General features: G+C 35.4%; 1 long non-coding RNA gene and 1 other non-coding gene across 2 annotated transcripts; both read right to left on the bottom strand.

The window, feature by feature from the left end:
- Positions 1-1,168: 1,168 nt before the first annotated feature.
- Mir4822 (microRNA mir-4822) lies at positions 1,169-1,241 on the bottom strand. The gene has a single exon (NR_038779.1). It is a non-coding gene; the product is annotated as a microRNA mir-4822 (primary transcript).
- Positions 1,242-7,002: 5,761 nt separating this feature from the next.
- LOC146734438 (uncharacterized) lies at positions 7,003-13,170 on the bottom strand. The gene is made up of 2 exons (XR_014931598.1): positions 13,058-13,170; positions 7,003-7,236 (listed from the first exon to the last, which is right to left on the bottom strand). It is a non-coding gene; the product is annotated as an uncharacterized LOC146734438 (long non-coding RNA).
- Between the last annotated feature and the right edge of the window lie 752 nt (positions 13,171-13,922).

Raw genomic sequence — 13,922 nt, 5'->3', positions numbered from 1 at the left:
GACATTCATAAATCCATAGACAAGGTGTGCTGGTACTAGTTTCATGGACTAATGCTAACCCATGCCTTGCTTATAAGCTCGGGGAGGCAAATACCAGAAGAGGATTTAGACAAGAAGGAGAGGTGCTAAGAGGTGCTGTTGGAGAGAGTGTAATATAGATTGGGACAGAAATCTGACGAGAAAGGTGGGGTTTGGGTCATAAGCCCAGTAGATAATGAGAAAATGGCTGGAAGGGACTCAGAGATGCTTCAGCAACTAGGAGGACAGATGATTGGGCAGGCAACTATCAGGAAAGGTATTGACTCATAAGCGAGAAAACAAGGTGGAGGTGCAGTGAGCAATAGGAAGTGACCAGGAGAGACCATAAGCCCAAGGGGAGCCATGTATACAAGAGAAAAGAGAGACCTTGGGGTTGATAAGTAAAACGAAGATGCTGCGAGGGGCTATAAGGATTATGAGTTTGCCATTAAACATCTGGGAAACCATCAGAAAAATTTAAAATTGTTGACAAGGATACTTGGTTAGTGAAAGGAAGAAGCCGGAAGAGATTGTAAGTGAGAGGTAAAGGCTGGTAGTAAATATAGGCAAGAGGAAAGGTCGCCATGGGCTGTAAACGAGGAAGAGAGGCAAGGAGGAGCTATAGACGATAATTTAATAATGTGGCTTTTTTACACAAATGTAAAGTTGGTGAACATAACATTCACATTACTACACCAGATGAACATCACTCAACACATTCAATTGCAATAAAAAATGGAGAACCTACCCTTGTAAACTCTTTTATGGTACCTTCTTGAATATAACTATAGATTATAAACAGAGTGCACAATGATAATCACACTGCTATATACGACGACACATACTGTATACTTGTACACATGAAATAAGATGAACAGTCATACAACTCACAACTGAAACTGGAAATGTTGCTTCATTGCTGTGAATAACAAGAAACCATTTCAGTGCAAACAATGTGAGAAATATCATTATTCACTTTCAATACGCAATGTTTACACTGATAAAGTTACTATAAAATGTTGGCCATCACTGTCATATTGTCATCTTCATTTTATATCATATCATATCATATCACTATGAGGGCTCTCTTCTCCCATTTCTCTATCCCTCATACCAGTATCTGTTTACTTGTTCTTCTCTGGTCTTAGTGAGAAAAACATACCATTGTCAGCAATGTGAGACTTATCAATTTACATTTTCACACTGAAAACAATGGTACAATCACTCACAATTATACACATTATATAGTAGTACCAATAGATCAGGGTGATGGATTCCACTCATTGTAGCAAGTTTTACAGAGCAGAGTTTTTTTCTAAACCGGGGAACAGGGGTGCAGCACCCTGATACTCTCTGCTGGCACCCTCTTACTGAATTGCCGATTGAACTTTCAAGTCATAAATATGTTTCTTGAGCCACACACGTCTGTGCTGCCGTACAACATAAAATCTTTCTCAAACATATTTTTCTCTGTGAAAACTTCCCAGCAACACCAACTGACAATGTGTCTGGACACCAAATACACAAAAATTACTTCAAAAATATTTCAATGGCGATAGATACACTCTTAAAGCGGCGCAGAAATCTTCCAATATAGCGTTTCCTGGTTGATTCGCCATGTTGTTTCTGTGCTACCTTGGTCGCTCCACTCCCTCGCCTGTGTGTGCTTCCTCTTGTTCATTCTTTGTAAAAAAAAACCTGTAGAGCTATATCAAACCTGGATATCTGCTGAGAAGTATGTGAACAATTTGGTAATGAGAGGAAATGGCTGGAAGGGACTCAGAAAGGCTTCAGCAACAAGGAAGAGAGATGATTGAGCAGGCAACTATCAGGCAAGATATTGACTCATAAGCGAGAAAACAAGGTGGATGGTGCAGTGAGCAATAGGAAGTGACCAGGAGAGACCATAAGCCCAAGGGGAGCCACGTATACAAGAGAAAAGAGAGGCAAGGAGTGAGGTAGATGAGAGTTGGGTGTCAAATTAGTAAACCATAGGGTAATTTCGAGAATTCGTTGTAACTGAGGGGGGTCGAGGGGGATGGTAATCAAAAAGAGAAGGTCAGGAATGGGTGTAGGCGAGAAGAATAGGCCAGGTGATGCTGTATTAGTAGGATGCCAAGTGTGGTGATAAATGATTGGGAAATGTCTGGATTTAGACGTAAGCGAGAGAGGAAGGCTAGAACGGGCTGTAGGCAAGAGGGAGATGTTGAGTGGGGCAGTAAATGACCAAGAAAGGTAATAAGGTGTAAGCAAGAGGGGTGGCCTGTAGAGGCACTAAGCAAGAATAAGAGACCAGGAGGGGCTGTAGGCGAGAAGGAGATGCAGGGCAGGGCAATATGTGCGAGTGGGATGTCGGTTGAGGTTATAAATTGTAATGAAAGTATGGATTGGGTTGCAGTAAGCCCTGTGTAGTAAGTGAAAAGAATGGCTGGGAAGGGCTGTGGTGAGAAGAGGAGATAAGGATGGGCTGTACAGGATATGAATATGTTGGGTGAAGCAGTAAATGATCGGGAAAGCTCAGGATTGGGTCAGGAAGATCTTAGGGTCGATAAGCAAAACGAAGATGCTGCGAGGGGCTATAAGGATTATGAGTTTGCCATTAAACATCTGGCAAACCATCAGAAAAATTTGAAATTGTGTTGTAGGCGAGAAAAGCTGACAAGGATACTTGGTTAGTGAAAGGAAGAAGCCGGAGGAGACTGTAAGTGAGAGGTAAAGGCTGGTAGTAAATATAGGCAAGAGGGAAGGTCGACATGGGCTGTAAGCGAAGAGGAGAGGCAAGGAGGAGTTATAGACGATAATTTAATAATGTGGTCTTTTTACACAAATGTAAAGTTGGTGAACATAATATTCACATTCCTACACCAGATGAACATCACGCAACACATTCAATTGCAATAAAAAATTGAGAACCTACCTTTGTAAACTCTTTTATGGTGCCTACTTAAATATAACTATAGAATATAAACAGAGTGCACAATGATAATCACACTGCTATATACGACGACACATACTGTATACTTGTACACATGAAATAAGATGAACAGTCATACAACTCCTAACTGAAACTGGAAATGTTGCTTCATTGCTGTGAATAACAAGAAACCATTTCAGTGCAAACAATGTGAGAAATATAATTATTCACTTTCAATACGCAATGTTCACACTGATACAGTTACTATAAAATGCTGGCCATCACTGTTATATTGTCATCTTCATTTTATATCATATCACAATGAGGGCTCCCTTCTCCCATTTCTCTATTCCTCATACCAGTATCTGTTTCCTTGTTCGTTCTCTGGTCTTAGTGAGAAAAACATACCATTGTGAGCAATGTGAGAATTATCAATTTACATGTTCACACTGAAAACAATGGTACAATCACTCACAATTACACATTATATAGTAGTACCAATAGATCAGGGTGATGGATTCCACTCATTGTAGCAAGTTTTATAGAGCAGAGTTTTTTTCTAAACTGGGGAACAGGGGTGCAGCACCCTGATACTCTCTGCTGGCGCCCTCTTACTGAATTGCTGATTGAACTTTCAAGTCATAAATACATTTCTTGAGCCATGCACTTCCGTACAACATGAAATCTTTCTCAAATATATTTTTTGGAAATGCCATATCGGAAGATTTCTGTGCTGCTTTAACGGTGTATCTATCGCCATTGAAATATTTTTGGAGTAATTTTAATGTATTTGGTGTCCAGACACATTGTCAGCTGGTGTTGCTGGGATGTTTTCACAGAGAAAAATATATATGAGGAAGATTTCATGTTGTACGGCAGCACAGAAGTGCGAAGCTCAAGAAATATATTTATGACTTGAAAGTTCAATCGTCAATTCAACAATAAGATGATCCAATTCAGAAAATTAGCACCACAGGCTGCCGTCCAACCAGTCCCAGTAACAGACGTACTACAGCTCATCCCAGACAACGTCCAGCATCATCTTCACCACTACATCAACTTGAACAGCAAGCTCACTTCTACCTACTCAACAGCACAGCGACATCCACAAGGAGAACCTATATCAGGTAGGACAGACAAAGTACCTGGACTTCTGCCTTACTTACCAACTACCTACCATGCCAATTACAACTTGCAACACCACCCTATTTGTCACACATGTTGCTTTAGAGAAATTAGCCTACAAAACTATCAAGGTGTTCCTCCATGTCTAAAATTGAACCTCTGAATTTACAGATGACCCCATATTATACAAAACCTTACAAGGAATCAAACAGGAAATTGGCAACCCCTACAAAACAACAACTTCCAATAACCATGGACAAACTGAAAAACGAACAAAGGACCAAACCTAACATAGAGGCCCAAGATACTCTTGTGCTCTGGGCTGCTTTCACACGAGCATTCTTTGGCTTCCTGCGCATCAGCGAATTTGCTTCACCAACTAGAACCACATTCAACAACAACCGCACCCTACTCTGGAACGATATTACATGCCAAGAACTCTCACTGCCCGCTTCAAAGGAGCCAAGAATGACCCCGACGTAACCATCGCGCCATCAGAATCATCTGTCTGCGCAGTCATTGTCTTCCACAAATGTGCTCAGGCAACAACAACTACCGCCAAAAACAGTCCTGCATTCACCTTCAATCCGTAGTCTACTGAGCAATACATGCATCCTACTAAACCTACCTTTGTAAACTCTTTTATGGTGCCTTCTTGAATATAAATATAGAATTTAAACAGAGAGCACAATGATAATCATACTGCTATATACGACGACACATATAGTATACTCGTACACATGAAAACAGTCATACAACTCGTAACTGAAACTGGAAATGTTGCTTCATTGCTGGGAATAACAAGAAACCATTTCAGTGCAAACAATGTGAGAAATATCATTATTCACTTTCAATACGCAATGTTCACACTGATAAAGTTACTATAAAATGCTGGCCATCACTGTTATATTGTCATCTTCAATTTATATCATATCACAATGAGGGCTCCCTTCTCCCATTTCTCTATTCCTCATACCAGTATCTGTTTACTTGTTCTCTGGTCTTAGTGAGAAAAAATACCATTGTCAGCAATGTGAGAATTATCAATTTACATGTTCACACTGAAAACAATGGTACAATCACTCACAATTATACACATTATATAGTAGTACCAATAGATCAGGGTGATGGATTCCACTCATTGTAGCAAGTTTTATAGAGCAGGTTTTTTATTCTAAACCGGGGAACAGGGGGTGCAGCACCCTGATACTCTCTGCTGGTGCCCTCTTACTGAATTGTCGGTTATACTTTCAAGTCATAAATACATTTCTTGAGCCACGCACTTCCGTGCTGCCGTACAACATGAAATCTTTTTCAAATATATTTTCTCTGTGAAAACTTCCCAGCAACACCAGCTGACAATGTGTCTGGACACCAAATACACTAAAATTACTCCAAAAATATTTCAATGGTGATAGATACACCGTTAAAACGGCGCAGAAACCTTCCGATATGATGTAAAGTGCTGTGGGGGATTTATAATTTTTGTTAGAAATTGCTATCAGAATAAATGAATTATTTAAATTTTGCTGCTTTTTTTTTAAATGAATGTACCTGTACACTGTCTTTTTTTCACCAGTAGATGTCCAGTTTTCATCTGGTCTGAATGAGAAATGATACCAAAGTGAGCAATGTGATATATATATAGAGGTTAAAGAGTCATAGTTGTCACGCCACGCATGCGTGAGATATATGGGTCTTGTATAAACAAAGATGAAGACTTTGACTGTTGCGCAGGTCAACAAGTACAAACTGAGACATTACAAAGCTTTATTTAGGTATTTTTTTATGTGATTGAAAGGTATCGAAGGAGTCACCAGAAGTAATTAGTGCAATTCGCACCCAGGTCAAACCTCATAATTGTGATTTCCATTAGAAGAGCGCATTGGATTGTGGGACAATCAAAGTTTATCAACACAAATGTCGCACATGCACAGCGCGACGACTGCCGTGCTTTAACTAATGAGTGAGCATTGATATCAGATTTATTTAACGAATTAATGTAATTAATGTAATAATGTAATAATTTCCATTATCGTCAAAATGCCAAAGACTTGGAACATATAAAAAGTATGACACAAGTTTAATAAATCTGATATCATCAGTCATGAATTTTGATATTCTATTTATACTATGTTTTCAATTCGCTATTACTAGTATTTCCCTCAATGGAAAGTAACATCACATTAACATTAGTTGTCTGTATGAGTCCTAATCTTATAAGCTCATCTGATCTCATTTGCATATCAGAGCGCCGCCACTTGAGCCCCATGCTTGAACACAGTTTTACCATCAATTTATTGTCTGCGATTAAAAAATAATTCATTTGTGGATTTGTTAATATATTTTTGGTTACAACAACATATATGGAAATTTTTAGTGAAATGTTGTGGTAATTCTATCAGTGGTATCACGCATTGCATGAGTGATTAGCAAATACTAGTAGTGCAGTCAGAGAAACAAATTATGTGTGTTCCCAGGAATGGGTTGAGAGAATAAGAAACCATAGAATAGGGGGGGGTTTGGTTTACAAATTTACAAATTTTACATCAAAGCATTAAGAGACTTCTGATGGCTGTCTGAAATTATCGGCTTATTGCAGAAACATTCAAAATTATTTAAAAACAGAATCCACTCATCTGAGCTCAATGTTCACAGGAAAAATCCAGAAACTTTAAAAATCGCCGATTGGATCACCTTTTATGATGCACCATTAGATTATAGCGTCCGTTATTTTATCTATTTAAAGTCAATATCATGATAGATGAAATAATCTTACTGAAAATACCAAAAAACAACTTAGCATTGCAGCACTGTACATAATAGGACAATGTTAGCAACAAACTCATCTGGCTAACTCAAAAATGTATTTATTTTGAACAATGTTTTTTTCCGCTGACACAAAGGTGTGATCACTTGGACAATATAGGCTCCATCAAGCAAAATATGTACATGACAAATTTATTTCATTTCTGTATTGCATACAATTTTTTTAAAACCAAGACATAAAACTTACACATCGTTTCACACTAAAATATTGAAGATTGGGTTATTTTGTTTTTCCTTTATATGGGAACACAAACGCACACACAACAGTGAAGGGTGAGCGCAATCATTCTTCGTCGGTGGTGGCGCTGTCAAATATTCATTACAACTCCAAGGTCCGCTGCTACAATGAACTGAAATTAAGGGTGGATAGTAATGAAATCAAAGTCAGTGTAAACAACAACCAAGGTCAAGATGGTGAACAAACTGATAGTGTTACACAGGCAATGGAATGTACTTGTGAAGGGGACAAGGTCACACAACAAACCATCACCAGCAGTGTGAATCAAGTAAGTGATGTGATCATGATGGATGGAGAAGGAGAGAATATACAACAAACTACAGACAAGCAAAATAAGACCACTAACAAAATAGGACAAGCCATTACAGAAAAACTTTATAATAACTTAGAGAAAAGACTACATGATACTGAAACATGCATTGAGGTCATTCAAGAGCAGTTTACAGAAATTATAAAAGGAAAGAATGTCATGACTGATCAGTTGAAGGAGATAGAAAATAACATTACCAGCATAAAACACAAATGTGATTGTAAGCAAGAAAACAGTGCTTTAAAATCAACCATAAATGCACTTGTTGAAAATAATGGAAAATTGAAGAGGGAAATGAAAGAAAAAATGGCAGCATTGGAAAATAAAGAGAAGACATTAATTACAGAGAGACAGGCTTGGGAGAAAAGATTAGATAAAGAAATCAAGTACAATGCTAGTCTGTTTGATAAAATGAGAGAAGAAAATACAAGTCTGAAAAATCTAGTGGAAAGTCTAACAGTGAAATGTGGTGCTCTAAGCACTCAATATGACCAATTATCATTAAATTTCAACAAGACATTGGAGTGTCAAATCAACAAACAACATCATTCAAATGAAACAAATCAACTGGACATGTACAAAGAAATGGAGTTGAGGAATGGGTATGAGGTACTAACATCACTCAATGATCAAGATGATACTGAGGAAATGGCTGATAAGATTCAGCAAGAACCAAATATAGAGAAGCAGACACCAATTCAAGATCAAGGTCTCCAGGAAGTTAATTATAATGCGTCAGTTACGCCAAAGATAGCTGCAAAACATATTTTGATTGGAGACTCAATCATAAAAGGTGTAAACATTGATAGGATGTATGGTCCAAATACATCAAATAAGTATATCACTTATACAGTAGATGAAGCATTGAATAAGTTGGAGGAAGTGTCAGCTGATGATACTCAGGTGATATCTGTGGTGTGTCATGTGGGCACCAATGATTTAGGCAATCATAATTGTGAATACATCATTTCACAAACCAAGAAAATAGTCAGCGCTGGAAAAAGAAGATTTCCCAAAGCAAGAATAGGAATATCAGCAATTCTACCAAGAAGAGGAAATGATGGTATCAATAATGATATCAAGCACATAAATGATGAAGTGAAAGATTACTGTCACAAAGAAGATTGTGTATTCATAGTCCATCATAAACTATCACTCAGCAAACATTTATTTGCTGACGATGGGATTCATATCAATACTGATGGTGTCAAACTATTAGTAGCAGATATGAAAAGGTCGATGAGGGGAAAGGATACCAAAAACAGATCACACTATCAACACAGAGACAGACATCCAGCCAGTCAGCCAGTCAGTCAGCTAATCTACAGAGGTAACAACATACACCATTATGTAAGAAACGAAAATACCACAAGAAAATATCAACCTGCAAACAAACAGCAAGAGAGAACCCAGCAGCCGCCAGTGTATAACAGTATACTCAATGACCCTAGACGGAGCAATGATGGACAGTTAGCGCATAAATTAATTGACTTTTTAAAGAGTTTTATATAATTGTGTAGAATGAGCTAAAAAATTGCCAATTACAAGTAGAGCTAAGCCAAATCTAAACACATAATGTGCATAACAAGCAATATTGCTAAAACTACAGAGAATGCATTGTCATTTATGACATGGAACATTCAAAGTATTAAACAAAAATTCCATCATAGTGATTTTCAGAACGCTATTAATCCCTATGATTTTGTAGCATTAGAAGAAACATGGTTAGATTCAGTAGACGATTTTTCTTTAGCAGAGTTTAGTTATATTCGTAGTGATAGAAATAGAAGTAAATTAGCGAGACGAAATTCAGGTGGTGTAGCACTGTTTTTCAAACATAAATATAAACAAGGTATAAATAAGTTAAAAACAACAATGAATGATGTGATATGGGTTAGGTTAGACAAAAATTATTTCCAATTTGAAAGGGATATTTTTATTTGTGTTGCGTATTTACCACCAGAAAACTCGTCTATATTCAGAGAAAAAACAAATAATACTTTTGAAGAATTGGAGAAAGAAATAATTTATCATTCACTAAATGGAGATGTGATTGTAATGGGAGATTTGAATGCACGAACAGGGAGACTAGATGACTATATTTCAGATGATTCTGTAGATCATATACCTCATCCTGATTACTATGAGGTTGATCATTTCAGGAAAAGACTAAATAGAGATGACAATATCAATTCATATGGTAAGAAATTGATTGACCTTTGTTTATCAACTGACTTGAAAATAGTCAATGGAAGAAAAATTGGTGACTTGTATGGAAATTTCACCTGCCATTCTTATAATGGTTCTAGTCTTGTTGACTACATATTGGTACAAACAAGACTCTTTGTAAAAATCCAATTTTTAAAAGTGCATTCAATATCCTACTTATCAGATCATTGTCCGCTAACATTTTCAATTAGTTTACAAAACAAAATTGAAAATGATAGCATAAATAAAGATTTGAATCAATTCCATATGAAATATTTGTGGGAGTCATCCTCAACTGAAAAGTATCAGGAAGCCATACAGAGTGCAGCAATGAGGTCCAAAATAACACAGTATTTGCATATGAGTTATGATACAGATGACGCTGTGAAAGGGTTGAATGATATTATACACAATGCTGCTGATATGTCCCTTAAAACTTGCTCAAATAGGTTAGTTAGTCATAAGCAAAGACCAAAGAAAAAAACAAATGAAAAATGGTTTGATAAACCTTGTTTTATAATGAAAAGAGAATTTCAGGGAATGAGTAAGTTGTTAGTTAAACACCCAAGGGACCCATATGTTAGAGCTAGGTATTTTCAGCTAAAAAAGGAGTATAAAAAATTAATTAAATTTAAAAGAAGATCATATAAAGAAGCACTTCTAAATGAGTTGAACCAGAGTGAAAAGAAAGATCCTGCAAAATTTTGGAAAACAATAACAGAATTAAAGACCTGTAGTTCATTACCAACTAACAATGGTATTAGTAATAGTATTAGTGTAGATGCATGGATCAAACATTTCTCAAATCTGAATAAGGAGTGTGAAAACGACTCATCTTTGGATGCAGATATAAGGAATCTAGAAAATATAGACATTAATGTAGAGTTAAATAAAGAAATTACATCAGATGAAATTACAAAGGCAATTAGACAGCTGAAAAAGAAAAAATCACCAGGCAAAGATAAAATATTAAATGAAATGATTATCTATGGACAAACAGTATTGAATACACCTATCAAAAAACTATTCAATATCATTTTAAATACAGGTAAATTTCCAGATAGTTGGCGAAGTAGCATAATCAAGCCAATCTACAAGTCAGGTGATAAGAATAATCCAAGTAATTATAGAGGAATAGCACTGTCAAGTTGTTTGTCAAAACTATTTACATCTGTGATTAATAGTAGACTTCATATACATGTTGAGCAAAATAACATTTTAAATCCATGTCAGGCTGGTTTCAGGCCAGGTTATAGAACAACAGATAACATGTTCATTCTTAAAACAATAATTGATAAATATATAAATAATAGGAGCAATACCAATCAAATAAACCAAACAAATGGTAAATTAAACAAAGTATTTGTTGGATTTGTGGATTTTAGAAAGGCTTTCGATAGCATATGGCGTAAAGGGCTCTATTACAAATTATTAAAAAATAAAATTAATGGAAAAATATATAATGTAATTAAAAACATGTATAATGATGTTAAGTATAGCATAAAATTAAACAATGGATTAACAAATGATTTCAAATCACTCAGAGGGGTGAGACAGGGATGTAACATCAGCCCAATGCTTTTTAACTTATTCTTAAATGATTTGCCAAGTGAGTTAGATGAGTCATGTAAACCTGTTAAGCTAAATGATATATCAATTGGTAGTTTATTATATGCAGATGACCTTGTGTTCATATCTGAAACAGATTCAGGTTTACAAAACTGTTTCAATAAATTATCTCAATACTGCAGTAAGTGGAACCTTGAGGTAAACACTACAAAAACAAAAATAATGGTATTCAATAAAAGTGGAAAATTATTGAACCATAAGTTTATCTTTCATTATAAAAATGAAGAATTAGATATAGTTAGAAATTATAAATATTTAGGCATAGAATTTAAACCTAGTGGAAATTTTGATTTAGCAAAAGAAAAATTATATAAAAAGGCATTGAAAACTTTTTTCTATATTAAGAAATTAATTACTACATCAACTAATATAAGTATACCAACTTGGATAAACATGTTTGACCATGTAATTCGACCCATTCTGACTTATGGATGTGAGATTTGGGGTTCAGAAAAATACACAGATAGAAGTTACCCAGAAATGCTCAACCTTAAAATGTCTAAAATGTTACTACAAGTTAATCAGGCGTCAACAAACTTAGCGGTGCGTGGTGAACTGGGCAGACAACCAATATCAGTCTTTATAAATAAAATGATGATTAGATATTGGCATAATATTTTCAATACCAAAAAACACATCCTAATAAATGATGCAATTACATGCAATATTAATAATCAGCTAAAATGGGCAAAATCAGTACAGGAAATAATAGGAAGTGAAATAAATGGATTTTGGAGTAGAGGTAACAAAAATATACAACAAATAAGTAGCCAAATAGAAAAGAATTATATTGAATTATGGAAAAAACAAATAACCTCAAAAAAATCATCATCAGGTGAAAATAATAAATTAAGAACTTATTGTAAATTCAAAAATGAATTCAAAATGGAACAGTATTTAACACAAATTAAAGACCCCCACTATAGAAAAAGTATCTGTAAATTCAGGATAAGTGACCATGGTCTAATGATAGAGAAGGGTAGGCATGTTAGACCAAAAATAAAGTTTGAAGAAAGGGTATGCAAAAAGTGTGATACGGATGCAGTGGAGGATGAATTCCATTTCCTGATTGATTGTCCAAGTCATAAAAATGCAAGATGTCAGCTGTTTGGAAAAATTGCTCATATACATCCATATTTTAATTTGATGAAACCAGATGACAAGTTCATATACATTATGAGCAATGTAGATAAGGAACTTGCGAACTATATTAGAAAATGTGGTGCATTTTAAATATATATATCAATATTTCATAATTTTAAATATGTATTTATTTAAACTACATATTAATTTCTTCCTTTTTTTTTTAATTTTAATTATTAGTTTAGCACTTGACTGTATGTTCTCTTCAAACAGAATGATGTCAATAAAGTAAAGTATATGCTAACGACAATTTTCTCTATTCAATACATGTCAAATCGGTGAAAAATATAGAGAAAATCTTTTGTTTGTATATTTATTACGTATATTATTCTAATAATTATTATTATTCTAATAATATCTAGCTACACGTGAAAAACCAGTGCGTGTAACTTATATATACATTTACATTAATATTTTTCCACAAATCTTTCGAAACAGATGGAATCACTAACCTGACACGTTTGCCTAACGCCCTTGCCCTACGAAGACGAAATTTGAACGTTTTTACAGCAGAGGGCGCAAGTTTTTAAAAACGATGGAACACGAGACTCCTTGGATATTAGAACTGGTCGATGCCACCGGCCCATATATAGCGAATTAGATATAATATAGTTGCAATTTGCAGGTACATAATCATACTTACAACAGAATTCCAGAAAGGGGTTTAAATCAGTGTGCTAGGATGTTAGTAGTAACGACACTAAGAATCGACACAGCAAACATGCAACAAAGGTTCGATTCTTTTTCAAGATGGCGGAAAATTGAAGTCGCAGCCGTAGATGGCGCTAAAACAAAATAACGGGTTCATTTGAAAAAACAACCTTCTCAGAAATGAAGCTTGATAAAAGAATACAAATGCAATAATGATTTAGAAGTGAGTTGGCCGGAATATTATTGAAACCGTGAAGTGATCAAAACCCCGAACTTTCTTGATAATCTGTTGTGGCATCGGATGGCAACAATATAGGTCACGTGATTTGCTGAATCGACACGTGGGTGCAAGATAGACACAATAGACGATATTTCAATGGATTCCAAGATGATTTTAGTATCTGTATATTCAAACGCGATTTTGTAATATATTATTTTTTATTTTTATGGTAGTTGCTTACGGACATATTGAACATTTCAACATTTTAAACCAATGAAAATAAACCAAACGTAACAGAAGTTTAGTGTTAAAAACACAACAAACGTTCAGACTTCAGTATATTGCTAAAACATAAAATCGTAAAGGACTTAATTCCATTATTTTTCCCAAACCCCCTCCCACTCCCACTGAAACTTAATTGACAAATATTGATCATGGCGCCAGACTACATTCACCATTAAATACAAATTGATAATCGGACAGTAGCAAGGCATAGCAGTTGGTTCTTGGCCTATGCCCTGAAATTGACCTCATTTGACGCACATATTTATACTCGGACCAAACCATTTTCTCGTTTTGGATGTGTGTTTTTTTTTTCATTTTTTGTTATTTTTGTCCATGATTGAATAAAAAAACG

This window comes from Saccoglossus kowalevskii, chromosome 14 (genome assembly GCF_978046115.1).
Source record: "Saccoglossus kowalevskii chromosome 14, keSacKowa6.1, whole genome shotgun sequence".
NCBI lineage: Eukaryota > Metazoa > Hemichordata > Enteropneusta > Harrimaniidae > Saccoglossus > Saccoglossus kowalevskii.
The sequence above is the reverse complement of the archived record's forward strand: the minus strand, read 5'-3'. Positions and strand labels throughout refer to the sequence as shown.